The sequence below is a fragment of the Rutidosis leptorrhynchoides genome, chromosome 9, assembly GCF_046630445.1.
Source record: "Rutidosis leptorrhynchoides isolate AG116_Rl617_1_P2 chromosome 9, CSIRO_AGI_Rlap_v1, whole genome shotgun sequence".
In the NCBI taxonomy this organism is placed as follows: domain Eukaryota; kingdom Viridiplantae; phylum Streptophyta; class Magnoliopsida; order Asterales; family Asteraceae; genus Rutidosis; species Rutidosis leptorrhynchoides.
In genome coordinates, this window is record NC_092341.1 from 225,942,531 (window position 1) to 225,960,765 (window position 18,235).

Sequence of the window (18,235 nt, forward strand, 5' to 3'; positions counted from 1 at the left end):
TGGACAAATCCGTATGGACATATCGAATAATCCAGGACAAAGGACAATTAACCCATGGGAATAAACTAAAATCAACACATCGAACATCATGATTACGAAGTTTAAATAAGCATAATTTATATATTTCATATTTAATTGCACTTTTAATTATCGGAATTTTATTTATTGTCATTGTATTTAATTGCACTTTTAATTATCGTACTTTTTATTTATCGCAATTTCATTATCGTTATTTACTTTACGCTTTAAATTAAGTTATATTTATTTTTAATATTTTACATTAGGATTTAACTGCGACTAAAGTTTTAAAATTGACAAACCGGTCATTAAACGGTAAAAAACCCCTTTTTATAATAATAATATTATTTATATATTTTTGTATTTTTATAATTATAAGTTAAAAATATAGCGTTAAGCTTGTTTTAAAAGATCCCTGTGGAACGAACCGGACTTACTAAAAACTACACTACTGTACAATTAGGTACACTGCCTATAAGTGTTGTAGCAAGGTTTAGGTATATCCATTCTATAAATAAATAAATCACTTGTGTAAAATCTTATCGTATTTAATAGTATTTCCTTGTAAAAATTAATACTCTTTCATATACCCCTCGCATAACATCAAGTATTTAAAACACTATATAATGCTATGAAATATATATATGTTCGTTGAGGGAAGCGCAACGCTATAAAAAAATATTTTTATTAATTTTTAGTTTACTTTTATAAAAATACGCTTTTGTAAAAATACGTTCTAAATATTCAAAAATATAAAAAGAAAATATATATATATATATATATATATATATATATATATATATATATATATATATATATATATATATATATATATATATATATATATTTAAGAGTTTGTTAAATATATAAGTTTTATAAAGTTTCTTTATTTTGTAAAAATATAAGTTTTATATAAATATTTTTATATAAACATAAAACAGAAAGAAAAAAAAATCATTCGGCCTGGTACTGTAGCAGCCCATATACTGGCCCGAAACCCTAGCTCATGCGATCGCATGAGCCCGAAGGCAAAACTTCATGCGATCGCATGAAGCTGTCTGAGACGCCACAGTTTGACTTTCCACTGCAATAATTACGGTTATTAATTATTATTATTATTATTATTAAACCCTAATTAGGGTTATATTTTTATATTAATTAAGTTTAGTTTATTTATTTTGTATTTTAATATTAATTAGTTTTTATTAAATTATAAAATTAATACTTTTATAAAATAAATAATATAAAATAATATTTTTATAAAAATTGTGTTTTTACAACTTTAAGTTTATTTTTATCTTTTTATTCGTTTTAGCGTAATATTTGTATTTTTCGCTCGTATTTAGTTTTAAGATATAGTTTTTGCCATAGTTATTTTTATTTCTAGATTTTTAGGCTTTGACGTAAAATCCCTTAAGTGTTTTTTCTTCTTCTTTAGACTAAGATTTAAGTGCTTTAGAATTTTACGACGCCGTTTTATATTTTAGTACCTTTTTAAGTTATTGCCATTTGGGATATAGTTTTTCTTTTAAGCTTTAATATTTTTAGACGTAACTTTTAATTCTTAGTTTTTAGTTCATTTTTTAGTTTCGACGCGCTACTTTCTTATTTTTATTTTTCGACGCCTATTATTTTTCGACCTTTTATTTTTCGACGTTTTTCGACGCGCTCTTTTTCTTTCTTATTTTTCGCCGCTCTAGTTTTTAGGACTTAGAATTTTCTATTTCTTCTCTAAAATTTCTTTAAATTTCAACGAAAAATTATTTTAAGCCGTTAAATTGATAGACATCAAAATTTTCTGCTTCGTAGTAATAGTTGGATTTGTTAGTGGCTGAGTTGTGAGCTTTCGATTTAAAGGGTTCTGGCTCCCTGCTGCATCTATTGGCTATTCGAAACGTGGGCAAAAACCGAAAAGTCTATTAATTTGATAACTTATATAATTTTTATCTTTTATAACTAATAGGATATTCAGTGAATGCACCGAGCAAAACGTTCACCACCTTTTGTACGTTCACCACCTGTAACTCGATCAAGACATCTAGCAAATATTGTCGCCGTTGATTTTTCTTTAGAATCGTCATCTAGTCGACCAAGTACTCCAATTCAAATTTCCGATAATCCATTTTTTGAACCCGACCTCACAATTGAGAATCCGGAGAATATTCAGGGACGATTTCGAGATCCTGAACCATTAATCTTTCCTCCGGAACCACCAATCATTCAAACAGAGATTGTAGAGGAACCAACTATTAAATCAGAATCCTATAGTGATTCATATTCAACAAATTCAATTATGGAGAATCTGGAACCTCTAAGTATGGAAGACCGAATGAGAGCTAAACGCACTGGCCAAGGTCACGCAATTACTCAACCTGACATTAATGCGCCAGATTATGAAATCAAAGGACAAATCCTACACATGGTAACTAATCAATGCCAATTTAGTGGTGCGCCAAAGGAAGATCCAAATGAACATCTTCGTACCTTTAATAGGATCTGTACACTATTTAAAATCCGAGAAGTGGAGGATGAACAGATATATCTCATGTTATTTCCCTTGACTTTAAAGGGAGAAGCCAAAGATTGGTTAGAATCATTACCTGAAGGGGCGATTGATACATGGGATGTTTTAGATGAAAAATTTCTTAAACAATTCTTTCCGGCATCTAAAGCCGTAAGACATCAAGGAGAAATTGTTACGTTCACACAAAAGCTAAATGAAACTCTATATGAGGCGTGGAAAAGATTTGGAAAGTTATTGAGAGGATGTTCGCAACATGGTTTAGACACTTGTCAAATAGTACAAATATTCTACCAAGGATGCGACATCACTACAAGAAAAGACATCGATATAGCAGCTGGTGGTTCCATTATGAAGAAAACAGCAACTGACGCTTACAAAATTATTGATAACACTGCTTCCCACTCACATGAGTGGCACCAAGAAAAAGATATCGTTAGATCATCTAAAGCAGCTAGAGCCGATTCTAGCCATGACTTAGATTCCATTTTTGCAAAGATAGATGCTGTCGAGAGACGAATGGAAAAGATGACTAAGGATATTCACTCAATACGAATTAGTTGTGAGTAGTGTGGAGGACCACATTTAACAAAAGATTGTCTCAGTATTGAACTAACAATGGAACAAAGAGAGAATGTTTCATACATAAACCAAAGGCCTGGAAATAATTATCAGAATAATTATCAACCGCCAAGACCAAACTACAATCAAAACCAGAATTATAACCAAAATGTTCCATACAACAACCAACAAGGTCCTAGCAATCAACAAGTATCCAATAATACTTACAATCAGCAAGACCTATTTTTCCAAACAAACCACTACAAACCGATGATAAAAAGCCAAATTTAGAAGATATGATGTCGAAGCTAGTTGAATCTCAAACTCTATTTTTCACATCTCAGAAACAAACCAATGAACAAAATACTCAAGCATTTAGAAATCAACAAGCTTCTATTCAAAATTTGGAACAAGAAGTGAGCAACCTAGCAAGGTTAATAGGTGAAAAAACCGAGAAGTCTACCTAGTGATACAAATGCTAACCCCCGGAATGAAACAGCTAAAGCCATTAGCACAAGAAGTGGTATTACACTTAAACCACCTGAAATACCTGCAATTTCTGATGAAGCTATTCCTACACCACAAGAACCACAACCTGATCAAGATAAGAAAAAAGAACCGGTAGTTGAAAAGGTTAATGAAGATAACACAGTTAAGGCTAAACCTTATGTTAAACCATACCAACCACTACTTCCTTACCCGAGTAAAATGAGAAAAGAGAGACTTGAAGCCGAGCAATCCAAATTCTTGGATATGTTTAAACAAATAAATGTCAATCTTCCTTTCATTGATGTGATTTCAGGAATGCCTAGATATGCTAAATTCTTGAAAGATATGATCACAAATAGAAAGAAAATGGAAGAACTTTCGGCTGTTACTATGAATGCTAATTGTTCTGCAGTGCTTTTGAATAAGATACCAGAAAAATTATCAGATCCAGGAAGTTTCACAATTCCATATTTTCTGGGAAGTCTTAGTTCAATAGAAGCATTGGCAAACTTAGGTGCTAGTATAAATTTAATGCCATATTCACTATACGCTAAACTAGACCTTGGAGAATTGAAACCAACACGAATAAGCATACAACTAGCCGATCGATCAGTAAAATATCCTAGAGGGATAATGGAGAACATGCTAGTTAAAGTTAGTACTTTAGTATTTCCAGTAGATTTTGTTATTCTTGACATGGAAGAAGATTCTCGAGTTCCTCTCATATTAGGAAGACCATTCTTAAACACGGCTAAAGCAATAATAGACGTGTTTGGTAAGAAACTGGCCCTAAGTATAGAGGACAAGAGTGTTACCTTTTCAGTTGATAGAGCAATGCAACAACCGCAATCTGCAGATGATACATGTTATTATATTCAAACTATAGATTCACATGCAGAATTGTTAAAAGAATTTCCAGAATTACAAGGAACAGGAGAATGTTCTTTAGGAGAAGGAACTGAACCAATTAATGAAACCGAAATGTTAGCTACACTAATGGCTAATGGATATGAACCAACAACAGAAGAAATTCAAATGCTAAAAGAAGAAGACAGATATCGATATAAATCATCGATAGAAGAACCACTGACATTAGAGTTAAAGCCACTTTCAAACCATTTGGAATATGCTTATTTACATGGTGAATCTGAATTACCTGTAATAATATCGTCTTCTCTTACTATAAATGAAAAATCTAAACTCATTTATGTGCTAAAAGCTCATAAACCAGCTATTGCATGGAAAATTCATGATATTAAAGGAATAAGTCCTTCGTATTGCCCACATAAAATCCTTATGGAAGAAGGTCATAAAACGTATGTGCAACGCCAAAGAAGACTAAATCCTAATATGCAAGATGTTGTTAAGAAAGAAATTATTAAACTGCTTGATGCAGGTTTAATTTATCCAATTTTTGATAGTCCATGGGTAAGCCCAATTCAATGCGTACCTAAGAAGGGTGGCATGACTGTCATCACAAATGAGAAAAATGAGCTTATTCCTACTAGGACTGTAACAGGATGGCGTGTTTGTATTGATTATAGAAAATTAAATGATGCCACCAGAAAAAATCACTTTCCCTTACCTTTCATTGATCAAATGTTGGAAAGATTAGCCGGAAATAGTTACTATTATTTTCTTGATGGTTTTTCCGGATATTTTCAAATTCCAATAGCACCCGAGGACCAAGAGAAAACCACATTCACGTGCCCTTATGGTACTTTTGCTTATAAACGCATGCCATTTGGACTTTGCAACGCCCCTGCAACCTTTCAAAGGTGCATGATGGCGATTTTTCACGACATGATAGAAGAATGCATGGAAGTTTTCATGGATGACTTTTCAGTCTTCGGTGATACATTTGAATCATGTCTAGTTAATCTTGAATGAATGCTTATTAGATGCGAACAATCAAATCTAGTACTTAATTGGGAGAAATGTCATTTCATGATTAAAGAAGGCATCATTCTTGGTCATAAAATTTCAAAGGAAGGAATTAAAGTGGATAGAGCTAAAGTAGATGTAATTGCTAAACTTCCACATCCCAGTAATGTTAGAGGAGTTAGGAGTTTTCTAGGGCATGCCGGTTTTTACCGACGTTTCATAAAAGATTTTTCTAAAATTGCCACTTCTATGAATAAACTCCTAGAAAAAGATGCTCCATTCATCTTTTCAGATGAATGCATCAAATCTTTTAATATTCTTAAAGAAAAACTCACTAATGCGCCAATCATGATAACACCAAATTGGAATCTACCGTTTGAACTTATGTGCGATGCAAGTGATTTTGCAATGGGAGCCGTTTTAGGATAAAGGATTGAAAAACGATTTCAACCTATATATTATGCTAGTAAGACGTTACAGGGAGCACAAACGAATTACATAACTACTGAAAAAGAACTCCTTGCTATTATCTTTGCTTTTGACAAATTTCTATCATATCTCGTTCTAGCTAAAACGGTGGTCTATACCGACCATTCTGCTCTTAGATACCTTTTCTTGAAACAAGATGCCAAACCAAGATTAATTCGTTGGATCTTACTATTACAAGAGTTCGATATTGAAATCCGAGATAAAAAGGGAGCAGAAAATCTCGCCGCTGATCATCTTTCTCGTCTTGAAAATCATGAATTAGAAGTTCTAAATGAATCGGCCATACAAGATAACTTTTTTGATGAATATCTATTGAAGATAGATTATAATGAAATTCCATGGTTTGCAGACTATGCAAACTACTTAGTATGTGGATTCCTTGAAAAAGGAATATCGTACCAAAAACGAAAGAAATTCTTTAGTAATATAAAACACTATTTCTGGGAAGATCCACATTTGTTTAAAAGTTGTCCCGATGGAATAATACGCCGATGTGTATTCGGAGATGAAGCTAGTCAAATCTTAAACCATTGTCACACAGGACCAACAGGAGGGCATTATGGGCCTCAACTCACAGCAAGAAAAGTTTACGATGCTGAATTCTATTGGCCTACAATTTTCAAAGACGCACACCTCCTTTGCAAATCCTGTGATGCTTGTCAAAGGGCCGAAAAAATAAGTCAACGTGATGAAATGCCACAAAATGTCATTCAAGTATGTGAAGTATTTGACATTTGGGGTATTGACTTTATGGGTCCATTTCCAAAATCTCATAATAATCTCTACATTCTCGTTGCCATTGATTATGTATCTAAATGGGCGGAAGCACAAGCTCTCCTAACTAACGATGCACGAGTTGTAGTCAACTTTTTAAAACGTCTTTTTGCAAGGTTTGGAACACCGAAAGCTTTAATAAGTGATCGGGGTACTCATTTCTGTAATAATCAACTTGAGAAAGTTCTCAAAAGATATGGAGTAAATCATAAAATCTCCACCGCTTATCATCCACAAACAAGTGGACAAGTTGAAAATACCAACCGAGCTTTAAAACGTATTCTAGAGAAAACCATAGGATCAAATCCGAAGGAATGGTCCATGAAATTGGAGGATGCACTCTGGGCTTTTAGAACAGCCTACAAAACTCTAATTGGAACCACACCTTTTAGACTCGTTTACGGAAAATCATGTCATCTTCCAGTAGAAATTGAACACAAAGCATTTTGGGCTTTGAAGACATGTAATCTTGATTTACATGAAGCCGGACGTCTACGATCAAGTCAACTAAATGAATTAGAAGAATTGAGACATGAAGCATACGAAAATTCGTTAATCTATAAGGAAAGAACGAAGAAATGGCATGATAAAAGAATCAGAAGTTCAAAAGAATTTAAAGAAGGAGACAGAGTTCTTCTTTTCAATTTACGATTCAAGCTATTTCCTGGAAAATTGAAATCAAGATGGTCTGGACCATTTATAGTCAAAAGAGTTTTCCCATACGGAACAATAGAGTTAATAAATTCAAATGGGATTGAATTTAAAGTTAATGGTCACAGAGTTAAACATTACATACATGGTCCGATGGAAGTTGACAATGAAGTCAATCATAATTTCTCCACCCAAGAAAACCCTCAAAATGAAAACATAAATATGTTATCAACAACATATGAAAAATCAAAATTGGAAAATAGGGAGGATTCAAATTGGAGTGATGAAGAAGAATTCTTATACAAACCTCCCATTCCAAGAAACGAAGAAAAATGTGAACAAGAAGTTCAAATAGAAGTGAAAGAACCAAGAAAAGAACACCCGAAAAAGGTTTACAAACTAACTCGACTTACTAAAGCAGGAGACCCGGGTGAATTTATGATTTCTTGCTTGCTTAATGATGGTGCTGTATATAATGGACTCGCAGATTTAGGAGCAAGTGCAAATATTATGCCTCTTTCCTTATACAAAAGAGTAGGTATGGGTAAATTAAAACCAACCAAAATAGGTGTTCAATCATTTGACCTAACCATTAAAGACCCGATTGGAATAGCAAATAATTTACTTGTTAACGTGGGAAGTTTGACCTTTGTTGCAAACTTCATAGTGATTAATATGGAGGAAAACCTTGATATTCCTCTAATTTTAGGTCGCCCATTTTTAGCAACCACCGAGGCATTCATTGATGTAAGAGAAGGTAGAATGACACTTAGGGATGGTGATAAATCGATCACCTTTGTGAACCGAAAGTTTAGATCTCCACCAACCAAAACTGTTAAACCAATAAAAACGAATAAGTATGGGGAAGATGAAGAAACACTTAATGATGATCCAATCACAAAGAACCCCGTTGATGATAAGAAATTAGATGAACCATTTTTAACAGTTCAACGAAGAAACTTTATAAACGGATTCACGATGCTAGGATTAAGGGAAACTTTAAGTTATGTAACCGATTAATATCCAATTTATCGCCAAAAGAAAAGGCGATGTTAGTTGAACTTGTGAAAGTTATGGAGGAAATCAACAAATGGATTGAAGTAAAAGTCAAAGATATACAAGTTGTTGATGATCCAATTGAAAATAACGTTAATCACAATTTCAACTAAGTGTGGGGAGGTTTGAATCTTTTTAGGGTAATATGTATTTCTGTTAGAGTTAGATTTTCTGTTTTCGTGTAGTTCTCGAGAATGGAATCCTAATGGTCTTTCCCTAGCAGACCCTAAAGAACTAGTCTTCTCCCCCCATTCTGAATTTTTATTTTTTTTTTTAGGTTTTACGAGATGAAGACTTCATGTGAACTAAACCATGGTCTAATGCTACACGCTTTGATCACTAAACGTAATAATGACACCATTCCAAGTGAATTGGTATCATTAATCAGAGGTAAATTGGACGGAGTAAGAAAAGAATCCAGGAACGAAAATAATAAGTTACAGTTTGGTAAAGGAAAATCAAAATCCGCAGCAAAAAGAAGAGCACGACACCTTGAAAGATGTCACAAATGAGGATAATGGTCACACGAAGGAAAATGCTCGACGAATCAGACATATTCCAATACCGAATTCGTTACTTTATGCAGAGATGGACCGTTCATATGTTTCGAAGAAAAAACGTTGAATGCTCGAGGTTACGCCTATGTAGCTATGGAAAACCAATTAGTCCGACTATCTTATGAGTGGAAAAAAGAAGGTCACTAAGAATTCTATTTCACAGGTAAGTATGTACAGTTTTTATTTTTTTATTTTGCTTTTAACCTTTTGATTTTAAACGCTAAATTGTTCGTTATAAAGTATTAAATTGGTATTCAATAAAATTAGGTTTTGCGACCGAAATTATTGATATCATACAAAAATTTATTACATCACTGCGAAATTTACCGTTTATTCTTAAGGTATAAATATCTTTAATCATTCAACCCAAAATATTTCAAAAATTCGTCATGAGTTAAACTAGGTTATGGAACCGAAATTACTTTACCGAAAAGAATGGCGTATATTTTTGATAATATTTGATTGATTAAAGTGGGATAAAAGACCAAAAAGATTTTTAATTCTATTTTTACTTTGTTTTTAAAATTAATATTAAATTATTATTGTAAACTTTTTAAAATCAATATATTTAAGTTTGTAAATATTTGAAAAATTAATATTTTTAATATAAGTTTGCATGTATAAAAACAAAAATATAATAAAAGTTTGGTGTGAATTTTCAATTTTATTAATATAAATTTTTAATTTTATGCATTTTAAATTTAAGTTTGGTGTGAATTTAAAAACAAAAATTTACGTTATTTCGTTAAGTTAAAAATATGATTTTTAAAATTCGTCGTAAGTTGAAGACTAGGTCATTGAACCGAAATTGCTTTACCCAAAGGAGGGACGAGAACTTTTATTATCATTATTTTTAATCTTATTGAATTAAAGTATGCCAAAAACATTTAAAAAACCCAAAAATCTTTACTTTTAAAACCGCGCTTTTAATTGACAAATTTTAAAATTTTGTCGAGGGACGGACTAGGACAACAATCTGAAACGCCCTCATCCTAAAAAGAAACAAAATTTTAATTTTTAATTAATTTTATGTTTTATTAAGTACAAGGTTTTTATTTTTAAAAAAAAGAAAAAAAAACTAAAAGTTACTGTACCCGGACCCCATGCGATCGCATGGGGTTTACACTGGAGCCTCATGCGATCGCATGAGGCTGGAATTCAGGTCAGATAGAAAAAGTTCACGAGTTCTGCTTTTGTCTCTATAACACACACACACACACACAAAAAACATGAACATACACACACAAACACCTCTAAATTCATCATTTTAACACCAAATTTCTTGCTACAATCCGCTCTAAACATGAAATTGTTCAGAAGTTTATCAAGAAAGGTAACAATTACATCCCTAAAACCTCTTTAAATTTGATTTTTAGTGTTCTTGAGCTATATTTTTCCTAATTTGATTTTGTTAGTTTCTTGTGTAATTAGAGTTAAATTGTTAGTATTTTATGCATGTATAACCTATATGGATGCTATTTAACATGATTTGAAGCCAAAAACTTCAAAATTTTTAGAAATCTAGGGTTTGTGTTCTTGAGCAATTTGGGGCTTTTTGATATAAACAGGTTATGGCCGATTTTTGTCATGAATTATTGCTAAATTAAGTAGTGTAACATGTTTAGGTAGCTAAATGATCCAAACTTTGATCCTAAACATGATTTTTGAAGATTAAAGTGGACTTTTTAAGTCTAAAATTCATGAACTTGATTAATTTGATATAATTGCCATTTGAGACTTGTTTAATTGTTAGTAATGGATGTTTTAACATGTTATTTGAGTTAAATGCTTATAAACTCTGTATACATTTTCATATATGCTTATTTGAAAAAGTGTAGAATTGTAAAAATTGTGAAAATATGTATAAGTTTAATTTTGATTGAACATGTTAATTTAATTATTTCAAGTTATCATTTTGCTAACACTAATGCATATTTGGATGCACAAATTTTGTGTTTAATGTGTTTTGCAGAGATTTACAGATACTGATGGTGCAACATCATCATCTAGACAACCACAACCATAACCAGAACCTGAACCAGAAATGCAATATGAACCTGAACCGGAACAACAACAGGAACCACAACAACAGCCTGATCAACACGTACCTTATTATGATCCGCTACAATTTGTTGATGCCTTCACAGTATTTCCGATGCATCCACCAGTAGAATACCCAACAATTCCTGAACACACGTTGCATCCTAATCTGAGATTCGATAGAAGCTGGAGAGATTACCCATCATATCAAAGTAACAAATTCAAACTGCTACCGAAAAATGTAGAAGTGCCAAGGGTAATCGATTGGGATCCTTTGGAAAGGGTCCAACTAGCTAACTCAGTTAGACATCATTTGATCCAAAGGTATGGCAGCACTTCTTTTACTGATTGGGAACGTTTATTCACCATTCGTAGACCTGTATATAAGGAATGGTGTGTTGAGCTGATGAGTACTATAGCATTAAATGTAGATGTAGATAGATTAGATGATAGAAGTTTTCTTAGGTTTATACTTGGCCGTAGGATGTACAGGATTTCCATGCTGGACATGGCCAGGGCATTACAGATTTACACTCCTAGTGAATTGCTACTACCCGATTGTATGAATTTGATTTATCGTGGTGAAAGGGTAGATAGGAATTTTGACGCGAACGCCATCAGGAGGCGTATGTCAAACTATAATATTTTTACACTGGGAAGAAAACACTCCTACTTACATATTAACAAAGCCGAGCTTCGTATAATTCATAAATTTTTGGCTAACTCGATTACACAGAGAGGTCACAACAAGGAGAAAATGACCTTACATGATTTATTTTACCTAAAGTGTATTCGAAACCCAAGAAGCTTTGTTAATATCCCCTACTGTGTTGGTTTTTATTTGTCAAAAATGGTGGAAGGAATACAGGAAGGGGGATTATAGGAGGAGGTATTTTTGTTACTTTCATTGGAGAGTACTTAGGTGTAGATAGGAACCAATGGGGTCCACTTTTGGAATGTAGGGAACAGGTCGAGCCTTTAGGATTGAAGGTTTATGCGGGTGCTAAGGTATTAAAGAGTAGACGCAATCAGCCAGTACCCTATGAAGGTAATCATCCTCAGGTAGAGAGAGGTTCAGACGAGGAAATGGAGGACGCGGATGACATTAGGGATGTCATTCGGGAGGCTATGACTGACGTCTACCAGCATATAGATGAGGTAGATATGACAAACGCGGAGAGATTCCATCGGATAGAGCAGTGGCAAGCCCGGAATGATTACGAGCATTCCAGGCAACGACAGCATGATAGATGGGACTATCATCAACGTCAGATTATGAGCCGGCTGTCACCTCAGGATCACTACGTTCCGACCCGACCCGCTTACTATCCTCCACACCAGCCCGAGATGAGACCACCATATACTTTCTACGACCCTAACCAGGCCTACCAGTACACCTATCACCAAGCATGGAACCCGAACGACGACATGAACTGGAACCCCTATCCAGATTGATATAGTTCCTGTTGGTGATATCTATGATTTTTATCTTTTTATTATTTTTATTTATTTATGTTTAAACATATGATATTGTGATACATTAATGTAATGTTTAATATTTTTATTATTTTGTACTAATATTTCATATTTGATTTGAAAGTGGGATTTTAAGTCCCATTTCAAATTACCATGCATGTTTATATTTGTATGTATGTATATTGTCAATTGTACACAACAGGGTAAAACAGCGCATTTTCAAAGACTGGCATTAAGTTCAGCAAAAGCTAGTACTTTTGACGGCAATACGAAAAACAAATGTGATGTAACAACAAGACGGAATGAACAAATGATGTGCACCATTTATCATTCTGCAAACAAACGCCAATATGTTTGGAAACTTTGGTGAAATTTAATCATTTTTCTACGCTAAACACCCTCAATAATTTAAATTGTTACTGATTTCTTGCAAATGAGGGCATTGCAAGTTCTTAAGTGTGGGAAGGGGTTAAATTCTTTCGAATTTTTAAAATTTTAACTTATACACTTAGTTACCATTAAAAATACTAGTAACGCAGTACTTGTATTAGAATCTAGTGCTCTCTGATAATAAAGAACAGCCCTAGTCTTATATACTGACTACCCAATTCTAGTAAAATTTTTCAAAATTTTCAATTAAATGAATTCAAAATCATGTTTATACATATTTATGAACGATAAAACTAGGTGTTAACACCGAAATTATTGTTACCTTGGAAAGGACATAAATTGATAAACAAACCAAAATGTTAGAATTTATTTAAAATGGAATAGAGGACAATAAAAAGGTAAATAAAAGAAAATAAAAGGCCAAGTGTGAGAAAAATTTACCAAGTTATTTTGAACATATATCACATATTTCTGTAACAAATAATTGAAGATACTTTTGCTTTGGACTAATTTAATCAGTTTTACCCGATTTACTGTAAGAAAAGATGGATCTACACGATGAATCAACTCCATCATTAAAAGGAAGTAAAGTCTTCCGAAAAAGAAACGCGCTTCTTGATTTTGGTCATGAAGTTGTCGTCCAGACCAGCTGTAGGTTGACAAAAAATCTAGAAAAGTCATCACTAAAATCAGCAGGAAATCCACAGACCTCAGCATCAAACAGGGTTGCCATGTGGTCATACTTATCCTAACCATGAGAGGATCTTTCTTGTAAAATGGGGAAGGCGCCGTGCAAATTAGCTGGATAAGACTAATGAACCAGATCCCCAGAAAGGATAATCTCCTTAAAAGATCAAAAATCAGCTTTTAAGACTGATATTACTCAATCCTAGAGATTGACCTTAAAGATTGAGAATTACAAACTCATGGAATTCGATGATATCTAAACTCGAGCTTGAATGAGAAAATATTTTGATCAAAACTACAAACCGATTTGTTTTCTGAAAACCCATTTTCAATGCGTTCATTATCATTGAACATAAAATCCTAGGAATTCACCTGGAATTCATTAGGTCACCTGAACCAAATCGGGTGTCAATCGTAAGAAAGGTGGTTGCATAGCATGGTCAAAGACAGGACCTTGTGCCAGACCGAAAAAAAAACTATAGGGTGAGCTTTACTATTGCTCCTACAAATGATAGTAATTGCATTCGACACGTTATAAACCATAATTAAAAGCATGTCAGGGGACAATGCCTTAACAGTTGTTTGTTCAACGCTTTCCTTTACAACCGGACGGTAGTTTACCGAAAGGTAATATACGGAGCAAGTATACTGGACGTGTTGCTTTCCCAATACAAGGTTAGCAAGTGGGTGACACAAAACCGCAAGTTTTAAGCTAAAGTTTTCAAATCTGAAACCCACCAAACCCAGAAAAACAATTTGCAAACACCGGTGAAGGGTTATTCCGGAAAATTTATCTAGGGTAAAAGCTAGATTAAATTTTAAAAAGATCAAATGTTTTCATAAAGATCCAATTTTCTTAAAGGATCTAAATTTTTATAGTCATGTGGGACTGTAAACCACAACGTTACTACCATTATTCATACCGCCGTATAGAAATCACTGATGTACAAAGTGTGAAGAATAAAGAAGTGATTCTAGTATTTTTTTATTTCAAGACTATATTGCTTGAGGACAAGCAACGCTCAAGTGTGGGAATATTTGATAATGCTAAAAACGAACATATATTTCATAGCATTATCCCTCAAGAAAGACAAGCTTTTAGTTGCAATTGTTCTATTTACAAGTGATATTCGTTTAAATAATAAAAGGTGAAGACAAAAGACAGATTCAATGAATTGAAGACGCAAACGACCAAAAAGCTTAAAAGTACAAAGTACAATCAAAGTGGTTCAAATTATTGATGAGAAACGTCTCAAAATTACAAGAGTACAAGACGCAAAACGCAAAGTACAAGATATTAAATTGTACGCAAGGACGTTCGAAAATTCGGAACCGGGGCCAAAGTCAACTCTCAACGCTCGACGCAACGGACTAAAAATTACATGTCAACTATGCACATAAATATAATATAATATTTAAATAATTCTTAAAATTATTTATATATTATATTTATTTATAAAAACCGTCGGCAGAAGAAACAAGCTCATGTGAGCTGGAAAAGCAGGCCATGCGATCGCATGGCCTGGCAGTTATAAAGCCATGCGATCGTATGGTGAATAGTACCAGGCCACATTCCTATAAAAGCACGCTCTGGTCGACTGAAATATATATGCATCCTATCTCTCTATCTATAAACGTATATATATATATATATATATATATATATATATATATATATATATATATATATATATATATATATATATATATATATATATATATATATATATATATATATATATATATATATATATATATATATATATATATATATATTTTAATTTTAAATTCTAATAATAAGGGTATGATAGCGAATGCTGTAAGAGTGTAAGTCGAAATTCTGTCCGTGTAACGCTACGCTATTTTTAATCACTGTAAGTTACGGTTAATGTTATTTTTAATTTAATGTCTCGTAGCTAAGTTATTATTATGCTTATTTAATGCCGAAGTAATCATGATGTTGGACTAAATATTAAAATTGGGTAATTGGGCTTTGGACCATAATTGGGGTTTGGACAAAAGAACGACACTTGTGAAAATTAGACTATGGGCTATTAATGGGTTTTATATTAACTAAATGATACCTCATTGATTTAATATATAGACTTATAATTTGACGTATTTATATATAACCACATACGCTTGACTGGGTACGGTGGGCGGGATATCTATAAATACCAATAATTATTCATTTTACCGGACACGGGATTGGATTAATAGTTAATAGACTTGTTGAAACAGGGGTGGATTACATTCAAGGGTAATTGGTGTAATTGTTAACAAAGTAGTAAAACCTTGGTTTACACGCAGTCGATAACCTGGTGTATTCATTAAACAAAGTATTAAGACCTTGTTACAATTCGAATCCCCAATTAGTTGGAATATTTGACTTCGGGAATAAGAATAATTTGACGAAGACTTTCGCACTTTATGATTATGACTGATGGACTATTATGGACAAATCCGTATGGACATATCGAATAATCCAGGACAAAGGACAATTAACCCATGGGAATAAACTAAAATCAACACGTCGAACATCATGATTACGGAAGTTTAAATAAGCATAATTTATATATTTCATATTTAATTGCACTTTTAATTATCGCACTTTTATTTATTGTCATTGTATTTAATTGCACTTTTAATTATCGTACTTTTTATTTATCGCAATTTCATTATCGTTATTTACTTTACGCTTTAAATTAAGTTATATTTATTTTTAATATTTTACATTAGGTTTTATTTGCGACTAAAGTTTTAAAATCGACAAACCGGTCATTAAATGGTAAAAATCCCCTTTTTATAATAATAATATTATTTATATGTTTTTGTATTTTTATAATTATAAGTTAAAAATATAGCGTTAAGCTTGTTTTAAAAGATCCCTGTGGAACGAACCGGACTTACTAAAAACTACACTACTGTATGATTAGGTACACTGCCTATAAGTGTTGTAGCAAGGTTTAGGTATATCCATTCAATAAATAAATAAATCACTTGTGTAAAATTGTATCGTATTTAATAGTATTTCCTTGTAAAAATTAATACTATTTCATATACCCCTCGCATAACATCAAAGAGCATTAACCGACATTAGAAGCTTATAAATAGGCTAAGATGTATTCCAAAATGTAGACAACAAACACAAACATTTGAGTAATACAAAGCTATTACTTTCAAAAGAGTTCTTCATATACATTATTTTCTAAAACATCCCCTCCAGTATAACATATAAATTAATTTGGTCACATTTTCATACTTCTAACTAAACTAAAATCACATTTTAATTAAACTAATTCTAACATATATATATGTGTGTGTGCGCGCGCGCCTAATATGTTGATTAAGTGTGCAGTCATAACACAAATATATGCTACCGCTTATATACAGGCCTATGAAGTCACACACTTTAGCATTTAGATTTCATTATTATATATTGTTGATATATACTAATTATAACCTATATAATTTTGAAGAGCATAGTTTAATTAAATATGATTTAATTAAACATTATATATACTCTTACTATTAATTAAACTAGATTTATGAGCCCGTGCGTTGCACGGGGACTCATCCGCAAACATTATTGGTTTTTAAACTTGTATATGAAATAATGTTATTATTGAGACTGAATAGTTGTAGTATACAATTATAATTAAGAAACCCTTAAGTATTAATAACAGTGGTACCGAAAGTAAATGTATTGAAATGATGAGTATTGTAAACGATCATATATTGTTAAATATTTTATATGTATTATATGAAGTAAGAACAATACATGAGCTTTTAAAAATAAAGCGAACTATAAATTTGGTGAATATATAGGTAAACGATTGACGTTGGTGAATATTAACCTTATATTCAAAGTTGCAAGTTCTAATCTACTGATGAAATTGTATATCTCAATAACCCGTGAAACCCAACTAAGAGCATCTGTATCTCAACCTTGATCATTCTCAAATCAAAACATATCTCCCATGTCTGCAATCATTAATTAGTTAAACATAATGATAATGAGAAATTAACCAACCTGAAAATGTACATATGCGGCTTAAGTGATACGGAGTACAATAATAATAACCGTACATATATTACTAATCACAATAGAACCGATAAAAATAACAAAATAAAAAGAGTTAACATAAAAGATGAGTGAAGTAATGAAGCAAATCTATCAAGATTAAAGAGTAAGAGATTAAGCACATACCCTCCTTTGATAAGGTTCTACTTTTAGCCTTCAAAATTACCCAATGCATTCATACAATCAGTGATCTAAGATCATAAATTAAACGATACCAAAATTTCGATATTTTGATTGATAACAATAGCATTTCAATATTAGGATGCATATTGTCACAACCCAATAAGTTTGTGGCCCAACCCACTAAGATTATGACCCAATTAAGGGTTTTAACCCAAGAACTTCATGGAAGGCCCAAGAACATCATGGAAGCTCCCTAGAACTTTCCCATGAGTTCTTCCATGGAATGGTATGGAATGTTCATGGAAATATCTATCTCCATGTATATACTTGAAGTTTCTAGTACTTAGATCCTAACCATTGATTTAGATTAATCTTAGCCATCCATTTTGTGTTAGAAGTAGTATAAATAGGGGTGGTCTCATTTGGCACACCACA